The following is a 26,257-nucleotide window of genomic DNA, read 5'->3' on the forward strand; positions in this document are numbered from 1 at the left end:
ACGGTATGTAACTTTTTTGCTCCCAGATGCATCAATGAGCAGAATTTTTCAAAAATGTGGAAATTACAAGAGTGTTGAAAAAAAACGGTATCCGGAGCACAATACAGAAAAACTTTTACTACAAAAGTTGTAGCAAATTGTACCCTTAATACAATGGTCTGTAACTTTTTTGCTCCCAGATGCATCAATGAGCAGAATTTTTCAAAAATGTGGAAATTACAAGATTGTTGAAAAAAAACGGTATCCGGGGCACAATACAGAAAATCTTTTACAACAAAAGTTGTAGCAAATTGTACCCTTAACACAATGGTCTGTAACTTTTTTGCTCCCAGATGCATGAATGAGCAGAATTTTTCAAAAATGTGGAAATTACAAGAGTGTTGAAAAAAAACGGTATCCGGAGCACAATACAGAAAAACTTTTACTACAAAAGTTGTAGCAAATTGTACCCTTAACACAATGGTCTGTAACTTTTTTGCTCCCAGATGCATCAATGAGCAGAATTTTTCAAAAATGTGGAAATTACAAGAGTGTTGAAAAAAAACGGTATCCGGAGCACAATACAGAAAAACTTTTACTACAAAAGTTGTAGCAAATTGTACCCTTAATACAATGGTCTGTAACTTTTTTGCTTCCAGATGCATCAATGAGCAGAATTTTTCAAAAATGTGGAAATTACAAGAGTGTTGAAAAAAAACGGCATCCGGAGCACAATACAGAAAAACTCTTACTACAAAAGTTGTAGCAAATTGTACCCTTAACACAATGGTCTGTAACTTTTTTGCTCCCAGATGCATCAATGAGCAGAATTTTTCAAAAATGTGGAAATTACAAGAGTGTTGAAAAAAAACGGTATCCGGAGCACAATACAGAAAAACTTTTACTACAAAAGTTGTAGCAAATTGTACCCTTAACACAATGGTCTGTAACTTTTTTGCTCCCAGATGCATCAATGAGCAGAATTTTTCAAAAATGTGGAAATTACAAGAGTGTTGAAAAAAAACGGTATCCGGAGCACAATACAGAAAAACTTTTACTACAAAAGTTGTAGCAAATTGTGTCCTTAACACAACGGTCTGTAACTTTTTTGCTCCCAGATGCATCAATGAGCAGAATTTTTCAAAAATGTGGAAATTACAAGAGTGTTGAAAAAAAACGGTATCCGGAGCACAATACAGAAAAACTTTTACTACAAAAGTTGTAGCAAATTGTACCCTTAACACAATGGTCTGTAACTTTTTTGCTCCCAGATGCATCAATGAGCAGAATTTTTCAAAAATGTGGAAATTACAAGAGTGTTGAAAAAAAACGGTATCCGGGGCACAATACAGAAAATCTTTTACAACAAAAGTTGTAGCAAATTGTACCCTTAATACAATGGTCTGTAACTTTTTTGCTCCCAGATGCATCAATGAGCAGAATTTTTCAAAAATGTGGAAATTACAAGAGTGTTGAAAAAAAACGGTATCCGGGGCACAATACAGAAAATCTTTTACAACAAAAGTTGTAGCAAATTGTGCCCTTAACACAACGGTCTGTAACTATTTTGCTCCCAGATGTATCAATGAGCAGAATTTTTCAAAAATGTGGAAATTACAAGAGTGTTGAAAAAAACGGTATCCGGAGCACAATACAGAAAAACTTTTACTACAAAAGTTGTAGCAAATTGTGCCCTTAACACAATGGTCTGTAACTTTTTTGCTCCCAGATGCATCAATGAGCAGAATTTTTCAAAAATGTGGAAATTACAAGAGTGTTGAAAAAAAACGGTATCCGGGGCACAATACAGAAAATCTTTTACAACAAAAGTTGTAGCAAATTGTGCCCTTAACACAACGGTCTGTAACTATTTTGCTCCCAGATGTATCAATGAGCAGAATTTTTCAAAAATGTGGAAATTACAAGAGTGTTGAAAAAAACGGTATCCGGAGCACAATACAGAAAAACTTTTACTACAAAAGTTGTAGCAAATTGTGCCCTTAACACAACGGTCTGTAACTATTTTGCTCCCAGATGCATCAATGAGCAGAATTTTTCAAAAATGTGGAAATTACAAGAGTGTTGAAAAAAAACGGTATCCGGAGCACAATACAGAAAAACTTTTACTACAAAAGTTGTAGCAAATTGTACCCTTAACACAATGGTCTGTAACTTTTTTGCTCCCAGATGCATCAATGAGCAGAATTTTTCAAAAATGTGGAAATTACAAGAGTGTTGAAAAAAAACGGTATCCGGAGCACAATACAGAAAAACTTTTACTACAAAAGTTGTAGCAAATTGTACCCTTAACACAATGGTCTGTAACTTTTTTGCTCCCAGATGCATCAATGAGCAGAATTTTTCAAAAATGTGGAAATTACAAGAGTGTTGAAAAAAAACGGTATCCGGGGCACAATACAGAAAATCTTTTACAACAAAAGTTGTAGCAAATTGTGCCCTTAACACAACGGTCTGTGACTATTTTGCTCCCAGATGCATCAATGAGCAGAATTTTTCAAAAATGTGGAAATTACAAGAGTGTTGAAAAAAAACGGTATCCGGAGCACAATACAGAAAAACTTTTACTACAAAAGTTGTAGCAAATTGTACCCTTAACACAATGGTCTGTAACTTTTCTGCTCCCAGATGCATCAATGAGCAGAATTTTTCAAAAATGTGGAAATTACAAGAGTGTTGAAAAAAAACGGTATCCGGAGCACAATACAGAAAATCTTTTACAACAAAAGTTGTAGCAAATTGTGCCCTTAACACAACGGTCTGTAACTATTTTGCTCCCAGATGCATGAATGAGCAGAATTTTTCAAAAATGTGGAAATTACAAGAGTGTTGAAAAAAAACGGTATCCGGAGCACAATACAGAAAAACTTTTACTACAAAAGTTGTAGCAAATTGTACCCTTAACACAATGGTCTGAACTATTTTGCTCCCAGATGCATCAATGAGCAGAATTTTTCAAAAATGTGGAAATTACAAGAGTGTTGAAAAAAAACGGTATCCGGAGCACAATACAGAAAAACTTTTACTACAAAAGTTGTAGCAAATTGTACCCTTAACACAATGGTCTGTAACTTTTTTGCTCCCAGATGCATCAATGAGCAGAATTTTTCAAAAATGTGGAAATTACAAGAGTGTTGAAAAAAAACGGTATCCGGGGCACAATACAGAAAATCTTTTACAACAAAAGTTGTAGCAAATTGTGCCCTTAACACAACGGTCTGTAACTATTTTGCTCCCAGATGTATCAATGAGCAGAATTTTTCAAAAATGTGGAAATTACAAGAGTGTTGAAAAAAACGGTATCCGGAGCACAATACAGAAAAACTTTTACTACAAAAGTTGTAGCAAATTGTGCCCTTAACACAACGGTCTGTAACTATTTTGCTCCCAGATGCATCAATGAGCAGAATTTTTCAAAAATGTGGAAATTACAAGAGTGTTGAAAAAAAACGGTATCCGGAGCACAATACAGAAAAACTTTTACTACAAAAGTTGTAGCAAATTGTACCCTTAACACAATGGTCTGTAACTTTTTTGCTCCCAGATGCATCAATGAGCAGAATTTTTCAAAAATGTGGAAATTACAAGAGTGTTGAAAAAAAACGGTATCCGGGGCACAATACAGAAAATCTTTTACAACAAAAGTTGTAGCAAATTGTGCCCTTAACACAACGGTCTGTAACTATTTTGCTCCCAGATGTATCAATGAGCAGAATTTTTCAAAAATGTGGAAATTACAAGAGTGTTGAAAAAAACGGTATCCGGAGCACAATACAGAAAAACTTTTACTACAAAAGTTGTAGCAAATTGTGCCCTTAACACAACGGTCTGTAACTATTTTGCTCCCAGATGCATCAATGAGCAGAATTTTTCAAAAATGTGGAAATTACAAGAGTGTTGAAAAAAAACGGTATCCGGAGCACAATACAGAAAAACTTTTACTACAAAAGTTGTAGCAAATTGTACCCTTAACACAATGGTCTGTAACTTTTTTGCTCCCAGATGCATCAATGAGCAGAATTTTTCAAAAATGTGGAAATTACAAGAGTGTTGAAAAAAAACGGTATCCGGGGCACAATACAGAAAATCTTTTACAACAAAAGTTGTAGCAAATTGTGCCCTTAACACAACGGTCTGTGACTATTTTGCTCCCAGATGCATCAATGAGCAGAATTTTTCAAAGATGTGGAAATTACAAGAGTGTTGAAAAAAAACGGTATCCGGAGCACAATACAGAAAAACTTTTACTACAAAAGTTGTAGCAAATTGTACCCTTAACACAATGGTCTGTAACTTTTTTGCTCCCAGATGCATCAATGAGCAGAATTTTTCAAAAATGTGGAAATTACAAGAGTGTTGAAAAAAAACGGTATCCGGGGCACAATACAGAAAATCTTTTACAACAAAAGTTGTAGCAAATTGTGCCCTTAACACAACGGTCTGTAACTATTTTGCTCCCAGATGTATCAATGAGCAGAATTTTTCAAAAATGTGGAAATTACAAGAGTGTTGAAAAAAACGGTATCCGGAGCACAATACAGAAAAACTTTTACTACAAAAGTTGTAGCAAATTGTGCCCTTAACACAACGGTCTGTAACTATTTTGCTCCCAGATGCATCAATGAGCAGAATTTTTCAAAAATGTGGAAATTACAAGAGTGTTGAAAAAAAACGGTATCCGGAGCACAATACAGAAAAACTTTTACTACAAAAGTTGTAGCAAATTGTACCCTTAACACAATGGTCTGTAACTTTTTTGCTCCCAGATGCATCAATGAGCAGAATTTTTCAAAAATGTGGAAATTACAAGAGTGTTGAAAAAAAACGGTATCCGGAGCACAATACAGAAAAACTTTTACTACAATAGTTGTAGCAAATTGTACCCTTAACACAATGGTCTGTAACTTTTTTGCTCCCAGATGCATCAATGAGCAGAATTTTTCAAAAATGTGGAAATTACAAGAGTGTTGAAAAAAAACGGTATCCGGGGCACAATACAGAAAATCTTTTACAACAAAAGTTGTAGCAAATTGTGCCCTTAACACAACGGTCTGTGACTATTTTGCTCCCAGATGCATCAATGAGCAGAATTTTTCAAAAATGTGGAAATTACAAGAGTGTTGAAAAAAAACGGTATCCGGGGCACAATACAGAAAAACTTTTACTACAAAAGTTGTAGCAAATTGTACCCTTAACACAATGGTCTGTAACTTTTTTGCTCCCAGATGCATCAATGAGCAGAATTTTTCAAAAATGTGGATATTACAAGAGTGTTGAAAAAAAACGGTATCCGGGGCACAATACAGAAAATCTTTTACAACAAAAGTTGTAGCAAATTGTGCCCTTAACACAACGGTCTGTGACTATTTTGCTCCCAGATGCATCAATGAGCAGAATTTTTCAAAAATGTGGAAATTACAAGAGTGTTGAAAAAAACGGTATCCGGAGCACAATACAGAAAAACTTTTACTACAAAAGTTGTAGCAAATTGTGCCCTTAACACAACGGTCTGTAACTATTTTGCTCCCAGATGCATCAATGAGCAGAATTTTTCAAAAATGTGGAAATTACAAGAGTGTTGAAAAAAAACGGTATCCGGAGCACAATACAGAAAAACTTTTACTACAAAAGTTGTAGCAAATTGTACCCTTAACACAATGGTCTGTAACTTTTTTGCTCCCAGATGCATCAATGAGCAGAATTTTTCAAAAATGTGGATATTACAAGAGTGTTGAAAAAAAACGGTATCCGGGGCACAATACAGAAAATCTTTTACAACAAAAGTTGTAGCAAATTGTGCCCTTAACACAACGGTCTGTGACTATTTTGCTCCCAGATGCATCAATGAGCAGAATTTTTCAAAAATGTGGAAATTACAAGAGTGTTGAAAAAAACGGTATCCGGAGCACAATACAGAAAAACTTTTACTACAAAAGTTGTAGCAAATTGTGCCCTTAACACAACGGTCTGTAACTATTTTGCTCCCAGATGCATCAATGAGCAGAATTTTTCAAAAATGTGGAAATTACAAGAGTGTTGAAAGAAAACGGTATCCGGAGCACAATACAGAAAAACTTTTACTACAAAAGTTGTAGCAAATTGTACCCTTAACACAATGGTCTGTAACTTTTTTGCTCCCAGATGCATCAATGAGCAGAATTTTTCAAAAATGTGGAAATTACAAGAGTGTTGAAAAAAAACGGTATCCGGGGCACAATACAGAAAATCTTTTACAACAAAAGTTGTAGCAAATTGTGCCCTTAACACAACGGTCTGTAACTATTTTGCTCCCAGATGTATCAATGAGCAGAATTTTTCAAAAATGTGGAAATTACAAGAGTGTTGAAAAAAACGGTATCCGGAGCACAATACAGAAAAACTTTTACTACAAAAGTTGTAGCAAATTGTGCCCTTAACACAACGGTCTGTAACTATTTTGCTCCCAGATGCATCAATGAGCAGAATTTTTCAAAAATGTGGAAATTACAAGAGTGTTGAAAAAAAACGGTATCCGGAGCACAATACAGAAAAACTTTTACTACAAAAGTTGTAGCAAATTGTACCCTTAACACAATGGTCTGTAACTTTTTTGCTCCCAGATGCATCAATGAGCAGAATTTTTCAAAAATGTGGAAATTACAAGAGTGTTGAAAAAAAACGGTATCCGGAGCACAATACAGAAAAACTTTTACTACAAAAGTTGTAGCAAATTGTACCCTTAACACAATGGTCTGTAACTTTTTTGCTCCCAGATGCATCAATGAGCAGAATTTTTCAAAAATGTGGAAATTACAAGAGTGTTGAAAAAAAACGGTATCCGGGGCACAATACAGAAAATCTTTTACAACAAAAGTTGTAGCAAATTGTGCCCTTAACACAACGGTCTGTGACTATTTTGCTCCCAGATGCATCAATGAGCAGAATTTTTTAAAAATGTGGAAATTACAAGAGTGTTGAAAAAAAACGGTATCCGGAGCACAATACAGAAAAACTTTTACTACAAAAGTTGTAGCAAATTGTACCCTTAACACAATGGTCTGAACTATTTTGCTCCCAGATGCATCAATGAGCAGAATTTTTCAAAAATGTGGAAATTACAAGAGTGTTGAAAAAAAACGGTATCCGGAGCACAATACAGAAAAACTTTTACTACAAAAGTTGTAGCAAATTGTACCCTTAACACAATGGTCTGTAACTTTTTTGCTCCCAGATGCATCAATGAGCAGAATTTTTCAAAAATGTGGAAATTACAAGAGTGTTGAAAAAAAACGGTATCCGGGGCACAATACAGAAAATCTTTTACAACAAAAGTTGTAGCAAATTGTGCCCTTAACACAACGGTCTGTAACTATTTTGCTCCCAGATGTATCAATGAGCAGAATTTTTCAAAAATGTGGAAATTACAAGAGTGTTGAAAAAAACGGTATCCGGAGCACAATACAGAAAAACTTTTACTACAAAAGTTGTAGCAAATTGTGCCCTTAACACAACGGTCTGTAACTTTTTTGCTCCCAGATGCATCAATGAGCAGAATTTTTCAAAAATGTGGAAATTACAAGAGTGTTGAAAAAAAACGGTATCCGGAGCACAATACAGAAAAACTTTTACTACAAAAGTTGTAGCAAATTGTACCCTTAACACAATGGTCTGTAACTTTTTTGCTCCCAGATGCATCAATGAGCAGAATTTTTCAAAAATGTGGAAATTACAAGAGTGTTGAAAAAAAACGGTATCCGGGGCACAATACAGAAAATCTTTTACAACAAAAGTTGTAGCAAATTGTGCCCTTAACACAACGGTCTGTGACTATTTTGCTCCCAGATGCATCAATGAGCAGAATTTTTCAAAGATGTGGAAATTACAAGAGTGTTGAAAAAAAACGGTATCCGGAGCACAATACAGAAAAACTTTTACTACAAAAGTTGTAGCAAATTGTACCCTTAATACAATGGTCTGTAACTTTTTTGCTCCCAGATGCATCAATGAGCAGAATTTTTCAAAAATGTGGAAAGTACAAGAGTGTTGAAAAAAAACGGTATCCGGGGCACAATACAGAAAATCTTTTACAACAAAAGTTGTAGCAAATTGTGTCCTTAACACAACGGTCTGTAACTTTTTTGCTCCCAGATGCATCAATGAGCAGAATTTTTCAAAAATGTGGAAATTACAAGAGTGTTGAAAAAAAACGGTATCCGGAGCACAATACAGAAAAACTTTTACTACAAAAGTTGTAGCAAATTGTACCCTTAACACAATGGTCTGTAACTTTTTTGCTCCCAGATGCATCAATGAGCAGAATTTTTCAAAAATGTGGAAATTACAAGAGTGTTGAAAAAAAACGGTATCCGGGGCACAATACAGAAAATCTTTTACAACAAAAGTTGTAGCAAATTGTGCCCTTAACACAACGGTCTGTGACTATTTTGCTCCCAGATGCATCAATGAGCAGAATTTTTCAAAGATGTGGAAATTACAAGAGTGTTGAAAAAAAACGGTATCCGGAGCACAATACAGAAAAACTTTTACTACAAAAGTTGTAGCAAATTGTACCCTTAATACAATGGTCTGTAACTTTTTTGCTCCCAGATGCATCAATGAGCAGAATTTTTCAAAAATGTGGAAAGTACAAGAGTGTTGAAAAAAAACGGTATCCGGGGCACAATACAGAAAATCTTTTACAACAAAAGTTGTAGCAAATTGTGTCCTTAACACAACGGTCTGTAACTTTTTTGCTCCCAGATGCATCAATGAGCAGAATTTTTCAAAAATGTGGAAATTACAAGAGTGTTGAAAAAAAACGGTATCCGGGGCACAATACAGAAAATCTTTTACAACAAAAGTTGTAGCAAAGTGTGCCCTTAACACAACGGTATGTAACTTTTTTGCTCCCAGATGCATCAATGAGCAGAATTTTTCAAAAATGTGGAAATTACAAGAGTGTTGAAAAAAAACGGTATCCGGAGCACAATACAGAAAAACTTTTACTACAAAAGTTGTAGCAAATTGTACCCTTAATACAATGGTCTGTAACTTTTTTGCTCCCAGATGCATCAATGAGCAGAATTTTTCAAAAATGTGGAAATTACAAGATTGTTGAAAAAAAACGGTATCCGGGGCACAATACAGAAAATCTTTTACAACAAAAGTTGTAGCAAATTGTACCCTTAACACAATGGTCTGTAACTTTTTTGCTCCCAGATGCATGAATGAGCAGAATTTTTCAAAAATGTGGAAATTACAAGAGTGTTGAAAAAAAACGGTATCCGGAGCACAATACAGAAAAACTTTTACTACAAAAGTTGTAGCAAATTGTACCCTTAACACAATGGTCTGTAACTTTTTTGCTCCCAGATGCATCAATGAGCAGAATTTTTCAAAAATGTGGAAATTACAAGAGTGTTGAAAAAAAACGGTATCCGGAGCACAATACAGAAAAACTTTTACTACAAAAGTTGTAGCAAATTGTACCCTTAATACAATGGTCTGTAACTTTTTTGCTTCCAGATGCATCAATGAGCAGAATTTTTCAAAAATGTGGAAATTACAAGAGTGTTGAAAAAAAACGGCATCCGGAGCACAATACAGAAAAACTCTTACTACAAAAGTTGTAGCAAATTGTACCCTTAACACAATGGTCTGTAACTTTTTTGCTCCCAGATGCATCAATGAGCAGAATTTTTCAAAAATGTGGAAATTACAAGAGTGTTGAAAAAAAACGGTATCCGGAGCACAATACAGAAAAACTTTTACTACAAAAGTTGTAGCAAATTGTACCCTTAACACAATGGTCTGTAACTTTTTTGCTCCCAGATGCATCAATGAGCAGAATTTTTCAAAAATGTGGAAATTACAAGAGTGTTGAAAAAAAACGGTATCCGGAGCACAATACAGAAAAACTTTTACTACAAAAGTTGTAGCAAATTGTGTCCTTAACACAACGGTCTGTAACTTTTTTGCTCCCAGATGCATCAATGAGCAGAATTTTTCAAAAATGTGGAAATTACAAGAGTGTTGAAAAAAAACGGTATCCGGAGCACAATACAGAAAAACTTTTACTACAAAAGTTGTAGCAAATTGTACCCTTAACACAATGGTCTGTAACTTTTTTGCTCCCAGATGCATCAATGAGCAGAATTTTTCAAAAATGTGGAAATTACAAGAGTGTTGAAAAAAAACGGTATCCGGGGCACAATACAGAAAATCTTTTACAACAAAAGTTGTAGCAAATTGTACCCTTAATACAATGGTCTGTAACTTTTTTGCTCCCAGATGCATCAATGAGCAGAATTTTTCAAAAATGTGGAAATTACAAGAGTGTTGAAAAAAAACGGTATCCGGGGCACAATACAGAAAATCTTTTACAACAAAAGTTGTAGCAAATTGTGCCCTTAACACAACGGTCTGTAACTATTTTGCTCCCAGATGTATCAATGAGCAGAATTTTTCAAAAATGTGGAAATTACAAGAGTGTTGAAAAAAACGGTATCCGGAGCACAATACAGAAAAACTTTTACTACAAAAGTTGTAGCAAATTGTGCCCTTAACACAATGGTCTGTAACTTTTTTGCTCCCAGATGCATCAATGAGCAGAATTTTTCAAAAATGTGGAAATTACAAGAGTGTTGAAAAAAAACGGTATCCGGGGCACAATACAGAAAATCTTTTACAACAAAAGTTGTAGCAAATTGTGCCCTTAACACAACGGTCTGTAACTATTTTGCTCCCAGATGTATCAATGAGCAGAATTTTTCAAAAATGTGGAAATTACAAGAGTGTTGAAAAAAACGGTATCCGGAGCACAATACAGAAAAACTTTTACTACAAAAGTTGTAGCAAATTGTGCCCTTAACACAACGGTCTGTAACTATTTTGCTCCCAGATGCATCAATGAGCAGAATTTTTCAAAAATGTGGAAATTACAAGAGTGTTGAAAAAAAACGGTATCCGGAGCACAATACAGAAAAACTTTTACTACAAAAGTTGTAGCAAATTGTACCCTTAACACAATGGTCTGTAACTTTTTTGCTCCCAGATGCATCAATGAGCAGAATTTTTCAAAAATGTGGAAATTACAAGAGTGTTGAAAAAAAACGGTATCCGGAGCACAATACAGAAAAACTTTTACTACAAAAGTTGTAGCAAATTGTACCCTTAACACAATGGTCTGTAACTTTTTTGCTCCCAGATGCATCAATGAGCAGAATTTTTCAAAAATGTGGAAATTACAAGAGTGTTGAAAAAAAACGGTATCCGGGGCACAATACAGAAAATCTTTTACAACAAAAGTTGTAGCAAATTGTGCCCTTAACACAACGGTCTGTGACTATTTTGCTCCCAGATGCATCAATGAGCAGAATTTTTCAAAAATGTGGAAATTACAAGAGTGTTGAAAAAAAACGGTATCCGGAGCACAATACAGAAAAACTTTTACTACAAAAGTTGTAGCAAATTGTACCCTTAACACAATGGTCTGTAACTTTTCTGCTCCCAGATGCATCAATGAGCAGAATTTTTCAAAAATGTGGAAATTACAAGAGTGTTGAAAAAAAACGGTATCCGGAGCACAATACAGAAAATCTTTTACAACAAAAGTTGTAGCAAATTGTGCCCTTAACACAACGGTCTGTAACTATTTTGCTCCCAGATGCATGAATGAGCAGAATTTTTCAAAAATGTGGAAATTACAAGAGTGTTGAAAAAAAACGGTATCCGGAGCACAATACAGAAAAACTTTTACTACAAAAGTTGTAGCAAATTGTACCCTTAACACAATGGTCTGAACTATTTTGCTCCCAGATGCATCAATGAGCAGAATTTTTCAAAAATGTGGAAATTACAAGAGTGTTGAAAAAAAACGGTATCCGGAGCACAATACAGAAAAACTTTTACTACAAAAGTTGTAGCAAATTGTACCCTTAACACAATGGTCTGTAACTTTTTTGCTCCCAGATGCATCAATGAGCAGAATTTTTCAAAAATGTGGAAATTACAAGAGTGTTGAAAAAAAACGGTATCCGGGGCACAATACAGAAAATCTTTTACAACAAAAGTTGTAGCAAATTGTGCCCTTAACACAACGGTCTGTAACTATTTTGCTCCCAGATGTATCAATGAGCAGAATTTTTCAAAAATGTGGAAATTACAAGAGTGTTGAAAAAAACGGTATCCGGAGCACAATACAGAAAAACTTTTACTACAAAAGTTGTAGCAAATTGTGCCCTTAACACAACGGTCTGTAACTTTTTTGCTCCCAGATGCATCAATGAGCAGAATTTTTCAAAAATGTGGAAATTACAAGAGTGTTGAAAAAAAACGGTATCCGGAGCACAATACAGAAAAACTTTTACTACAAAAGTTGTAGCAAATTGTACCCTTAACACAATGGTCTGTAACTTTTTTGCTCCCAGATGCATCAATGAGCAGAATTTTTCAAAAATGTGGAAATTACAAGAGTGTTGAAAAAAAACGGTATCCGGGGCACAATACAGAAAATCTTTTACAACAAAAGTTGTAGCAAATTGTGCCCATAACACAACGGTCTGTGACTATTTTGCTCCCAGATGCATCAATGAGCAGAATTTTTCAAAGATGTGGAAATTACAAGAGTGTTGAAAAAAAACGGTATCCGGAGCACAATACAGAAAAACTTTTACTACAAAAGTTGTAGCAAATTGTACCCTTAACACAATGGTCTGTAACTTTTTTGCTCCCAGATGCATCAATGAGCAGAATTTTTCAAAAATGTGGAAATTACAAGAGTGTTGAAAAAAAACGGTATCCGGGGCACAATACAGAAAATCTTTTACAACAAAAGTTGTAGCAAATTGTGCCCTTAACACAACGGTCTGTAACTATTTTGCTCCCAGATGTATCAATGAGCAGAATTTTTCAAAAATGTGGAAATTACAAGAGTGTTGAAAAAAACGGTATCCGGAGCACAATACAGAAAAACTTTTACTACAAAAGTTGTAGCAAATTGTGCCCTTAACACAACGGTCTGTAACTATTTTGCTCCCAGATGCATCAATGAGCAGAATTTTTCAAAAATGTGGAAATTACAAGAGTGTTGAAAAAAAACGGTATCCGGAGCACAATACAGAAAAACTTTTACTACAAAAGTTGTAGCAAATTGTACCCTTAACACAATGGTCTGTAACTTTTTTGCTCCCAGATGCATCAATGAGCAGAATTTTTCAAAAATGTGGAAATTACAAGAGTGTTGAAAAAAAACGGTATCCGGAGCACAATACAGAAAAACTTTTACTACAATAGTTGTAGCAAATTGTACCCTTAACACAATGGTCTGTAACTTTTTTGCTCCCAGATGCATCAATGAGCAGAATTTTTCAAAAATGTGGAAATTACAAGAGTGTTGAAAAAAAACGGTATCCGGGGCACAATACAGAAAATCTTTTACAACAAAAGTTGTAGCAAATTGTGCCCTTAACACAACGGTCTGTGACTATTTTGCTCCCAGATGCATCAATGAGCAGAATTTTTCAAAAATGTGGAAATTACAAGAGTGTTGAAAAAAAACGGTATCCGGGGCACAATACAGAAAAACTTTTACTACAAAAGTTGTAGCAAATTGTACCCTTAACACAATGGTCTGTAACTTTTTTGCTCCCAGATGCATCAATGAGCAGAATTTTTCAAAAATGTGGATATTACAAGAGTGTTGAAAAAAAACGGTATCCGGGGCACAATACAGAAAATCTTTTACAACAAAAGTTGTAGCAAATTGTGCCCTTAACACAACGGTCTGTGACTATTTTGCTCCCAGATGCATCAATGAGCAGAATTTTTCAAAAATGTGGAAATTACAAGAGTGTTGAAAAAAACGGTATCCGGAGCACAATACAGAAAAACTTTTACTACAAAAGTTGTAGCAAATTGTGCCCTTAACACAACGGTCTGTAACTATTTTGCTCCCAGATGCATCAATGAGCAGAATTTTTCAAAAATGTGGAAATTACAAGAGTGTTGAAAAAAAACGGTATCCGGAGCACAATACAGAAAAACTTTTACTACAAAAGTTGTAGCAAATTGTACCCTTAACACAATGGTCTGTAACTTTTTTGCTCCCAGATGCATCAATGAGCAGAATTTTTCAAAAATGTGGAAATTACAAGAGTGTTGAAAAAAAACGGTATCCGGGGCACAATACAGAAAATCTTTTACAACAAAAGTTGTAGCAAATTGTGCCCTTAACACAACGGTCTGTAACTATTTTGCTCCCAGATGTATCAATGAGCAGAATTTTTCAAAAATGTGGAAATTACAAGAGTGTTGAAAAAAACGGTATCCGGAGCACAATACAGAAAAACTTTTACTACAAAAGTTGTAGCAAATTGTGCCCTTAACACAACGGTCTGTAACTATTTTGCTCCCAGATGCATCAATGAGCAGAATTTTTCAAAAATGTGGAAATTACAAGAGTGTTGAAAAAAAACGGTATCCGGAGCACAATACAGAAAAACTTTTACTACAAAAGTTGTAGCAAATTGTACCCTTAACACAATGGTCTGTAACTTTTTTGCTCCCAGATGCATCAATGAGCAGAATTTTTCAAAAATGTGGAAATTACAAGAGTGTTGAAAAAAAACGGTATCCGGAGCACAATACAGAAAAACTTTTACTACAATAGTTGTAGCAAATTGTACCCTTAACACAATGGTCTGTAACTTTTTTGCTCCCAGATGCATCAATGAGCAGAATTTTTCAAAAATGTGGAAATTACAAGAGTGTTGAAAAAAAACGGTATCCGGGGCACAATACAGAAAATCTTTTACAACAAAAGTTGTAGCAAATTGTGCCCTTAACACAACGGTCTGTGACTATTTTGCTCCCAGATGCATCAATGAGCAGAATTTTTCAAAAATGTGGAAATTACAAGAGTGTTGAAAAAAAACGGTATCCGGGGCACAATACAGAAAAACTTTTACTACAAAAGTTGTAGCAAATTGTACCCTTAACACAATGGTCTGTAACTTTTTTGCTCCCAGATGCATCAATGAGCAGAATTTTTCAAAAATGTGGATATTACAAGAGTGTTGAAAAAAAACGGTATCCGGGGCACAATACAGAAAATCTTTTACAACAAAAGTTGTAGCAAATTGTGCCCTTAACACAACGGTCTGTGACTATTTTGCTCCCAGATGCATCAATGAGCAGAATTTTTCAAAAATGTGGAAATTACAAGAGTGTTGAAAAAAACGGTATCCGGAGCACAATACAGAAAAACTTTTACTACAAAAGTTGTAGCAAATTGTGCCCTTAACACAACGGTCTGTAACTATTTTGCTCCCAGATGCATCAATGAGCAGAATTTTTCAAAAATGTGGAAATTACAAGAGTGTTGAAAAAAACGGTATCCGGAGCACAATACAGAAAAACTTTTACTACAAAAGTTGTAGCAAATTGTGCCCTTAACACAACGGTCTGTAACTATTTTGCTCCCAGATGCATCAATGAGCAGAATTTTTCAAAAATGTGGAAATTACAAGAGTGTTGAAAAAAAACGGTATCCGGAGCACAATACAGAAAAACTTTTACTACAAAAGTTGTAGCAAATTGTACCCTTAACACAATGGTCTGTAACTTTTTTGCTCCCAGATGCATCAATGAGCAGAATTTTTCAAAAATGTGGAAATTACAAGAGTGTTGAAAAAAAACGGTATCCGGAGCACAATACAGAAAAACTTTTACTACAATAGTTGTAGCAAATTGTACCCTTAACACAATGGTCTGTAACTTTTTTGCTCCCAGATGCATCAATGAGCAGAATTTTTCAAAAATGTGGAAATTACAAGAGTGTTGAAAAAAAACGGTATCCGGGGCACAATACAGAAAATCTTTTACAACAAAAGTTGTAGCAAATTGTGCCCTTAACACAACGGTCTGTGACTATTTTGCTCCCAGATGCATCAATGAGCAGAATTTTTCAAAAATGTGGAAATTACAAGAGTGTTGAAAAAAAACGGTATCCGGGGCACAATACAGAAAAACTTTTACTACAAAAGTTGTAGCAAATTGTACCCTTAACACAATGGTCTGTAACTTTTTTGCTCCCAGATGCATCAATGAGCAGAATTTTTCAAAAATGTGGATATTACAAGAGTGTTGAAAAAAAACGGTATCCGGGGCACAATACAGAAAATCTTTTACAACAAAAGTTGTAGCAAATTGTGCCCTTAACACAACGGTCTGTGACTATTTTGCTCCCAGATGCATCAATGAGCAGAATTTTTCAAAAATGTGGAAATTACAAGAGTGTTGAAAAAAACGGTATCCGGAGCACAATACAGAAAAACTTTTACTACAAAAGTTGTAGCAAATTGTGCCCTTAACACAACGGTCTGTAACTATTTTGCTCCCAGATGCATCAATGAGCAGAATTTTTCAAAAATGTGGAAATTACAAGAGTGTTGAAAAAAAACGGTATCCGGAGCACAATACAGAAAAACTTTTACTACAAAAGTTGTAGCAAATTGTACCCTTAACACAATGGTCTGTAACTTTTTTGCTCCCAGATGCATCAATGAGCAGAATTTTTCAAAAATGTGGATATTACAAGAGTGTTGAAAAAAAACGGTATCCGGGGCACAATACAGAAAATCTTTTACAACAAAAGTTGTAGCAAATTGTGCCCTTAACACAACGGTCTGTGACTATTTTGCTCCCAGATGCATCAATGAGCAGAATTTTTCAAAAATGTGGAAATTACAAGAGTGTTGAAAAAAACGGTATCCGGAGCACAATACAGAAAAACTTTTACTACAAAAGTTGTAGCAAATTGTGCCCTTAACACAACGGTCTGTAACTATTTTGCTCCCAGATGCATCAATGAGCAGAATTTTTCAAAAATGTGGAAATTACAAGAGTGTTGAAAGAAAACGGTATCCGGAGCACAATACAGAAAAACTTTTACTACAAAAGTTGTAGCAAATTGTACCCTTAACACAATGGTCTGTAACTTTTTTGCTCCCAGATGCATCAATGAGCAGAATTTTTCAAAAATGTGGAAATTACAAGAGTGTTGAAAAAAAACGGTATCCGGGGCACAATACAGAAAATCTTTTACAACAAAAGTTGTAGCAAATTGTGCCCTTAACACAACGGTCTGTAACTATTTTGCTCCCAGATGTATCAATGAGCAGAATTTTTCAAAAATGTGGAAATTACAAGAGTGTTGAAAAAAACGGTATCCGGAGCACAATACAGAAAAACTTTTACTACAAAAGTTGTAGCAAATTGTGCCCTTAACACAACGGTCTGTAACTATTTTGCTCCCAGATGCATCAATGAGCAGAATTTTTCAAAAATGTGGAAATTACAAGAGTGTTGAAAAAAAACGGTATCCGGAGCACAATACAGAAAAACTTTTACTACAAAAGTTGTAGCAAATTGTACCCTTAACACAATGGTCTGTAACTTTTTTGCTCCCAGATGCATCAATGAGCAGAATTTTTCAAAAATGTGGAAATTACAAGAGTGTTGAAAAAAAACGGTATCCGGAGCACAATACAGAAAAACTTTTACTACAAAAGTTGTAGCAAATTGTACCCTTAACACAATGGTCTGTAACTTTTTTGCTCCCAGATGCATCAATGAGCAGAATTTTTCAAAAATGTGGAAATTACAAGAGTGTTGAAAAAAAACGGTATCCGGGGCACAATACAGAAAATCTTTTACAACAAAAGTTGTAGCAAATTGTGCCCTTAACACAACGGTCTGTGACTATTTTGCTCCCAGATGCATCAATGAGCAGAATTTTTTAAAAATGTGGAAATTACAAGAGTGTTGAAAAAAAACGGTATCCGGAGCACAATACAGAAAAACTTTTACTACAAAAGTTGTAGCAAATTGTACCCTTAACACAATGGTCTGAACTATTTTGCTCCCAGATGCATCAATGAGCAGAATTTTTCAAAAATGTGGAAATTACAAGAGTGTTGAAAAAAAACGGTATCCGGAGCACAATACAGAAAAACTTTTACTACAAAAGTTGTAGCAAATTGTACCCTTAACACAATGGTCTGTAACTTTTTTGCTCCCAGATGCATCAATGAGCAGAATTTTTCAAAAATGTGGAAATTACAAGAGTGTTGAAAAAAAACGGTATCCGGAGCACAATACAGAAAAACTTTTACTACAAAAGTTGTAGCAAATTGTACCGTTAACACAATGGTCTGTAACTTTTTTGCTCCCAGATGCATGAATGAGCAGAATTTTTCAAAAATGTGGAAATTACAAGAGTGTTGAAAAAAAACGGTATCCGGGGCACAATACAGAAAAACTTTTACTACAAAAGTTGTAGCAAATTGTACCCTTAACACAATGGTCTGTAACTTTTTTGCTCCCAGATGCATCAATGAGCAGAATTTTTCAAAAATGTGGATATTACAAGAGTGTTGAAAAAAAACGGTATCCGGGGCACAATACAGAAAATCTTTTACAACAAAACTTGTAGCAAATTGTGCCCTTAACACAACGGTCTGTGACTATTTTGCTCCCAGATGCATCAATGAGCAGAATTTTTCAAAAATGTGGAAATTACAAGAGTGTTGAAAAAAACGGTATCCGGAGCACAATACAGAAAAACTTTTACTACAAAAGTTGTAGCAAATTGTGCCCTTAACACAACGGTCTGTAACTATTTTGCTCCCAGATGCATCAATGAGCAGAATTTTTCAAAAATGTGGAAATTACAAGAGTGTTGAAAAAAAACGGTATCCGGAGCACAATACAGAAAATCTTTTACAACAAAAGTTGTAGCAAATTGTGCCCTTAACACAACGGTCTGTAACTATTTTGCTCCCAGATGCATCAATGAGCAGAATTTTTCAAAAATGTGGAAATTACAAGAGTGTTGAAAAAAAACGGTATCCGGAGCACAATACAGAAAATCTTTTACAACAAAAGTTGTAGCAAATTGTGCCCTTAACACAACGGTCTGTAACTATTTTGCTCCCAGATGCATCAATGAGCAGAATTTTTCAAAAATGTGGAAATTACAAGAGTGTTGAAAAAAAACGGTATCCGGAGCACAATACAGAAAATCTTTTACAACAAAAGTTGTAGCAAATTGTGCCCTTAACACAACGGTCTGTAACTATTTTGCTCCCAGATGCATCAATGAGCAGAATTTTTCAAAAATGTGGAAATTACAAGAGTGTTGAAAAAAAACGGTATCCGGAGCACAATACAGAAAATCTTTTACAACAAAAGTTGTAGCAAATTGTGCCCTTAACACAACGGTCTGTAACTATTTTGCTCCCAGATGCATCAATGAGCAGAATTTTTCAAAAATGTGGAAATTACAAGAGTGTTGAAAAAAAACGGTATCCGGAGCACAATACAGAAAATCTTTTACAACAAAAGTTGTAGCAAATTGTGCCCTTAACACAACGGTCTGTAACTATTTTGCTCCCAGATGCATGAATGAGCAGAATTTTTCAAAAATGTGGAAATTACAAGAGTGTTGAAAAAAAACGGTATCCGGAGCACAATACAGAAAAACTTTTACTACAAAAGTTGTAGCAAATTGTACCCTTAACACAATGGTCTGAACTATTTTGCTCCCAGATGCATCAATGAGCAGAATTTTTCAAAAATGTGGAAATTACAAGAGTGTTGAAAAAAAACGGTATCCGGAGCACAATACAGAAAAACTTTTACTACAAAAGTTGTAGCAAATTGTACCCTTAACACAATGGTCTGTAACTTTTTTGCTCCCAGATGCATCAATGAGCAGAATTTTTCAAAAATGTGGAAATTACAAGAGTGTTGAAAAAAAACGGTATCCGGAGCACAATACAGAAAAACTTTTACTACAAAAGTTGTAGCAAATTGTACCGTTAACACAATGGTCTGTAACTTTTTTGCTCCCAGATGCATGAATGAGCAGAATTTTTCAAAAATGTGGAAATTACAAGAGTGTTGAAAAAAAACGGTATCCGGGGCACAATACAGAAAAACTTTTACTACAAAAGTTGTAGCAAATTGTACCCTTAACACAATGGTCTGTAACTTTTTTGCTCCCAGATGCATCAATGAGCAGAATTTTTCAAAAATGTGGATATTACAAGAGTGTTGAAAAAAAACGGTATCCGGGGCACAATACAGAAAATCTTTTACAACAAAAGTTGTAGCAAATTGTGCCCTTAACACAACGGTCTGTGACTATTTTGCTCCCAGATGCATCAATGAGCAGAATTTTTCAAAAATGTGGAAATTACAAGAGTGTTGAAAAAAACGGTATCCGGAGCACAATACAGAAAAACTTTTACTACAAAAGTTGTAGCAAATTGTGCCCTTAACACAACGGTCTGTAACTATTTTGCTCCCAGATGCATCAATGAGCAGAATTTTTCAAAAATTTGGAAATTACAAGAGTGTTGAAAAAAAACGGTATCCGGAGCACAATACAGAAAAACTTTTACTACAAAAGTTGTAGCAAATTGTACCCTTAACACAATGGTCTGTAACTTTTTTGCTCCCAGATGCATCAATGAGCAGAATTTTTCAAAAATGTGGAAATTACAAGAGTGTTGAAAAAAAACGGTATCCGGAGCACAATACAGAAAAACTTTTACTACAAAAGTTGTAGCAAATTGTACCGTTAACACAATGGTCTGTAACTTTTTTGCTCCCAGATGCATGAATGAGCAGAATTTTTCAAAAATGTGGAAATTACAAGAGTGTTGAAAAAAAACGGTATCCGGGGCACAATACAGAAAAACTTTTACTACAAAAGTTGTAGCAAATTGTACCCTTAACACAATGGTCTGTAACTTTTTTGCTCCCAGATGCATCAATGAGCAGAATTTTTCAAAAATGTGGATATTACAAGAGTGTTGAAAAAAAACGGTATCCGGGGCACAATACAGAAAATCTTTTACAACAAAAGTTGTAGCAAATTGTGCCCTTAACACAACGGTCTGTGACTATTTTGCTCCCAGATGCATCAATGAGCAGAATTTTTCAAAAATGTGGAAATTACAAGAGTGTTGAAAAAAAACGGTATCCGGGGCACAATACAGAAAAACTTTTACTACAAAAGTTGTAGCAAATTGTACCCTTAACACAATGGTCTGTAACTTTTTTGCTCCCAGATGCATCAATGAGCAGAATTTTTCAAAAATGTGGATATTACAAGAGTGTTGAAAAAAAACGGTATCCGGGGCACAATACAGAAAATCTTTTACAACAAAAGTTGTAGCAAATTGTGCCCTTAACACAACGGTCTGTGACTATTTTGCTCCCAGATGCATCAATGAGCAGAATTTTTCAAAAATGTGGAAATTACAAGAGTGTTGAAAAAAACGGTATCCGGAGCACAATACAGAAAAACTTTTACTACAAAAGTTGTAGCAAATTGTGCCCTTAACACAACGGTCTGTAACTATTTTGCTCCCAGATGCATCAATGAGCAGAATTTTTCAAAAATGTGGAAATTACAAGAGTGTTGAAAAAAAACGGTATCCGGAGCACAATACAGAAAAACTTTTACTACAAAAGTTGTAGCAAATTGTACCCTTAACACAATGGTCTGTAACTTTTTTGCTCCCAGATGCATCAATGAGCAGAATTTTTCAAAAATGTGGATATTACAAGAGTGTTGAAAAAAAACGGTATCCGGGGCACAATACAGAAAATCTTTTACAACAAAAGTTGTAGCAAATTGTGCCCTTAACACAACGGTCTGTGACTATTTTGCTCCCAGATGCATCAATGAGCAGAATTTTTCAAAAATGTGGAAATTACAAGAGTGTTGAAAAAAACGGTATCCGGAGCACAATACAGAAAAACTTTTACTACAAAAGTTGTAGCAAATTGTGCCCTTAACACAACGGTCTGTAACTATTTTGCTCCCAGATGCATCAATGAGCAGAATTTTTCAAAAATGTGGAAATTACAAGAGTGTTGAAAAAAAACGGTATCCGGAGCACAATACAGAAAAACTTTTACTACAAAAGTTGTAGCAAATTGTACCCTTAACACAATGGTCTGTAACTTTTTTGCTCCCAGATGCATCAATGAGCAGAATTTTTCAAAAATGTGGAAATTACAAGAGTGTTGAAAAAAAACGGTATCCGGAGCACAATACAGAAAAACTTTTACTACAAAAGTTGTAGCAAATTGTACCGTTAACACAATGGTCTGTAACTTTTTTGCTCCCAGATGCATGAATGAGCAGAATTTTTCAAAAATGTGGAAATTACAAGAGTGTTGAAAAAAAACGGTATCCGGGGCACAATACAGAAAAACTTTTACTACAAAAGTTGTAGCAAATTGTACCCTTAACACAATGGTCTGTAACTTTTTTGCTCCCAGATGCATCAATGAGCAGAATTTTTCAAAAATGTGGATATTACAAGAGTGTTGAAAAAAAACGGTATCCGGGGCACAATACAGAAAATCTTTTACAACAAAAGTTGTAGCAAATTGTGCCCTTAACACAACGGTCTGTGACTATTTTGCTCCCAGATGCATCAATGAGCAGAATTTTTCAAAAATGTGGAAATTACAAGAGTGTTGAAAAAAAACGGTATCCGGGGCACAATACAGAAAAACTTTTACTACAAAAGTTGTAGCAAATTGTACCCTTAACACAATGGTCTGTAACTTTTTTGCTCCCAGATGCATCAATGAGCAGAATTTTTCAAAAATGTGGATATTACAAGAGTGTTGAAAAAAAACGGTATCCGGGGCACAATACAGAAAATCTTTTACAACAAAAGTTGTAGCAAATTGTGCCCTTAACACAACGGTCTGTGACTATTTTGCTCCCAGATGCATCAATGAGCAGAATTTTTCAAAAATGTGGAAATTACAAGAGTGTTGAAAAAAACGGTATCCGGAGCACAATACAGAAAAACTTTTACTACAAAAGTTGTAGCAAATTGTGCCCTTAACACAACGGTCTGTAACTATTTTGCTCCCAGATGCATCAATGAGCAGAATTTTTCAAAAATGTGGAAATTACAAGAGTGTTGAAAAAAAACGGTATCCGGAGCACAATACAGAAAAACTTTTACTACAAAAGTTGTAGCAAATTGTACCCTTAACACAATGGTCTGTAACTTTTTTGCTCCCAGATGCATCAATGAGCAGAATTTTTCAAAAATGTGGAAATTACAAGAGTGTTGAAAAAAAACGGTATCCGGAGCACAATACAGAAAAACTTTTACTACAAAAGTTGTAGCAAATTGTACCGTTAACACAATGGTCTGTAACTTTTTTGCTCCCAGATGCATGAATGAGCAGAATTTTTCAAAAATGTGGAAATTACAAGAGTGTTGAAAAAAAACGGTATCCGGGGCACAATACAGAAAAACTTTTACTACAAAAGTTGTAGCAAATTGTACCCTTAACACAATGGTCTGTAACTTTTTTGCTCCCAGATGCATCAATGAGCAGAATTTTTCAAAAATGTGGATATTACAAGAGTGTTGAAAAAAAACGGTATCCGGGGCACAATACAGAAAATCTTTTACAACAAAAGTTGTAGCAAATTGTGCCCTTAACACAACGGTCTGTGACTATTTTGCTCCCAGATGCATCAATGAGCAGAATTTTTCAAAAATGTGGAAATTACAAGAGTGTTGAAAAAAACGGTATCCGGAGCACAATACAGAAAAACTTTTACTACAAAAGTTGTAGCAAATTGTGCCCTTAACACAACGGTCTGTAACTATTTTGCTCCCAGATGCATCAATGAGCAGAATTTTTCAAAAATGTGGAAATTACAAGAGTGTTGAAAAAAACGGTATCCGGAGCACAATACAGAAAAACTTTTACTACAAAAGTTGTAGCAAATTGTGCCCTTAACACAACGGTCTGTGACTATTTTGCTCCCGGATGCATCAATGAGCAGAATTTTTCAAAAATGTGGAAATTACAAGAGTGTTGAAAAAAAACGGTATCCGGAGCACAATACAGAAAAACTTTTACTACAAAAGTTGTAGCAAATTGTACCGTTAACACAATGGTCTGTAACTTTTTTGCTCCCAGATGCATGAATGAGCAGAATTTTTCAAAAATGTGGAAATTACAAGAGTGTTGAAAAAAAACGGTATCCGGAGCACAATACAGAAAAACTTTTACTACAAAAGTTGTAGCAAATTGTGCCCTTAACACAACGGTCTGTAACTATTTTGCTCCCAGATGCATCAATGAGCAGAATTTTTCAAAAATGTGGAAATTACAAGAGTGTTGAAAAAAACGGTATCCGGAGCACAATACAGAAAAACTTTTACTACAAAAGTTGTAGCAAATTGTGCCCTTAACACAACGGTCTGTAACTATTTTGCTCCCAGATGCATCAATGAGCAGAATTTTTCAAAAATGTGGAAATTACAAGAGTGTTGAAAAAAAACGGTATCCGGAGCACAATACAGAAAAACTTTTACTACAAAAGTTGTAGCAAATTGTACCCTTAACACAATGGTCTGTAACTTTTTTGCTCCCAGATGCATCAATGAGCAGAATTTTTCAAAAATGTGGAAATTACAAGAGTGTTGAAAAAAAACGGTATCCGGAGCACAATACAGAAAAACTTTTACTACAAAAGTTGTAGCAAATTGTACCCTTAACACAATGGTCTGTAACTTTTTTGCTCCCAGATGCATCAATGAGCAGAATTTTTCAAAAATGTGGAAATTACAAGAGTGTTGAAAAAAAACGGTATCCGGGGCACAATACAGAAAATCTTTTACAACAAAAGTTGTAGCAAATTGTGCCCTTAACACAACGGTCTGTGACTATTTTGCTCCCGGATGCATCAATGAGCAGAATTTTTCAAAAATGTGGAAATTACAAGAGTGTTGAAAAAAACGGTATCCGGAGCACAATACAGAAAAACTTTTACTACAAAAGTTGTAGCAAATTGTGCCCTTAACACAACGGTCTGTAACTATTTTGCTCCCAGATGCATCAATGAGCAGAATTTTTCAAAAATGTGGAAATTACAAGAGTGTTGAAAAAAAACGGTATCCGGAGCACAATACAGAAAAACTTTTACTACAAAAGTTGTAGCAAATTGTACCCTTAACACAATGGTCTGTAACTTTTTTGCTCCCAGATGCATCAATGAGCAGAATTTTTCAAAAATGTGGAAATTAAAAGAGTGTTGAAAAAAACGGTATCCGGAGCACAATACAGAAAAACTTTTACTACAAAAGTTGTAGCAAATTGTGCCCTTAACACAACGGTCTGTAACTATTTTGCTCCCAGATGCATCAATGAGCAGAATTTTTCAAAAATGTGGAAATTACAAGAGTGTTGAAAAAAAACGGTATCCGGAGCACAATACAGAAAAACTTTTACAACAAAAGTTGTAGCAAATTGTGCCCTTAACACAACGGTCTGTGACTATTTTGCTCCCAGATGCATCAATGAGCAGAATTTTTCAAAAATGTGGAAATTACAAGAGTGTTGAAAAAAAACGGTATCCGGAGCACAATACAGAAAAACTTTTACTACAAAAGTTGTAGCAAATTGTACCGTTAACACAATGGTCTGTAACTTTTTTGCTCCCAGATGCATCAATGAGCAGAATTTTTCAAAAATGTGGATATTACAAGAGTGTTGAAAAAAAACGGTATCCGGGGCACAATACAGAAAATCTTTTACAACAAAAGTTGTAGCAAATTGTGCCCTTAACACAACGGTCTGTGACTATTTTGCTCCCAGATGCATCAATGAGCAGAATTTTTCAAAAATGTGGAAATTACAAGAGTGTTGAAAAAAACGGTATCCGGAGCACAATACAGAAAAACTTTTACTACAAAAGTTGTAGCAAATTGTGCCCTTAACACAACGGTCTGTAACTATTTTGCTCCCAGATGCATCAATGAGCAGAATTTTTCAAAAATGTGGAAATTACAAGAGTGTTGAAAAAAAACGGTATCCGGAGCACAATACAGAAAAACTTTTACTACAAAAGTTGTAGCAAATTGTACCCTTAACACAATGGTCTGTAACTTTTTTGCTCCCAGATGCATCAATGAGCAGAATTTTTCAAAAATGTGGAAATTAAAAGAGTGTTGAAAAAAACGGTATCCGGAGCACAATACAGAAAAACTTTTACTACAAAAGTTGTAGCAAATTGTGCCCTTAACACAACGGTCTGTAACTATTTTGCTCCCAGATGCATCAATGAGCAGAATTTTTCAAAAATGTGGAAATTACAAGAGTGTTGAAAAAAAACGGTATCCGGAGCACAATACAGAAAAACTTTTACTACAAAAGTTGT

This window comes from Onthophagus taurus, unplaced genomic scaffold (assembly GCF_036711975.1).
Source record: "Onthophagus taurus isolate NC unplaced genomic scaffold, IU_Otau_3.0 ScKx7SY_22, whole genome shotgun sequence".
In the NCBI taxonomy this organism is placed as follows: Eukaryota; Metazoa; Arthropoda; class Insecta; order Coleoptera; family Scarabaeidae; genus Onthophagus; species Onthophagus taurus.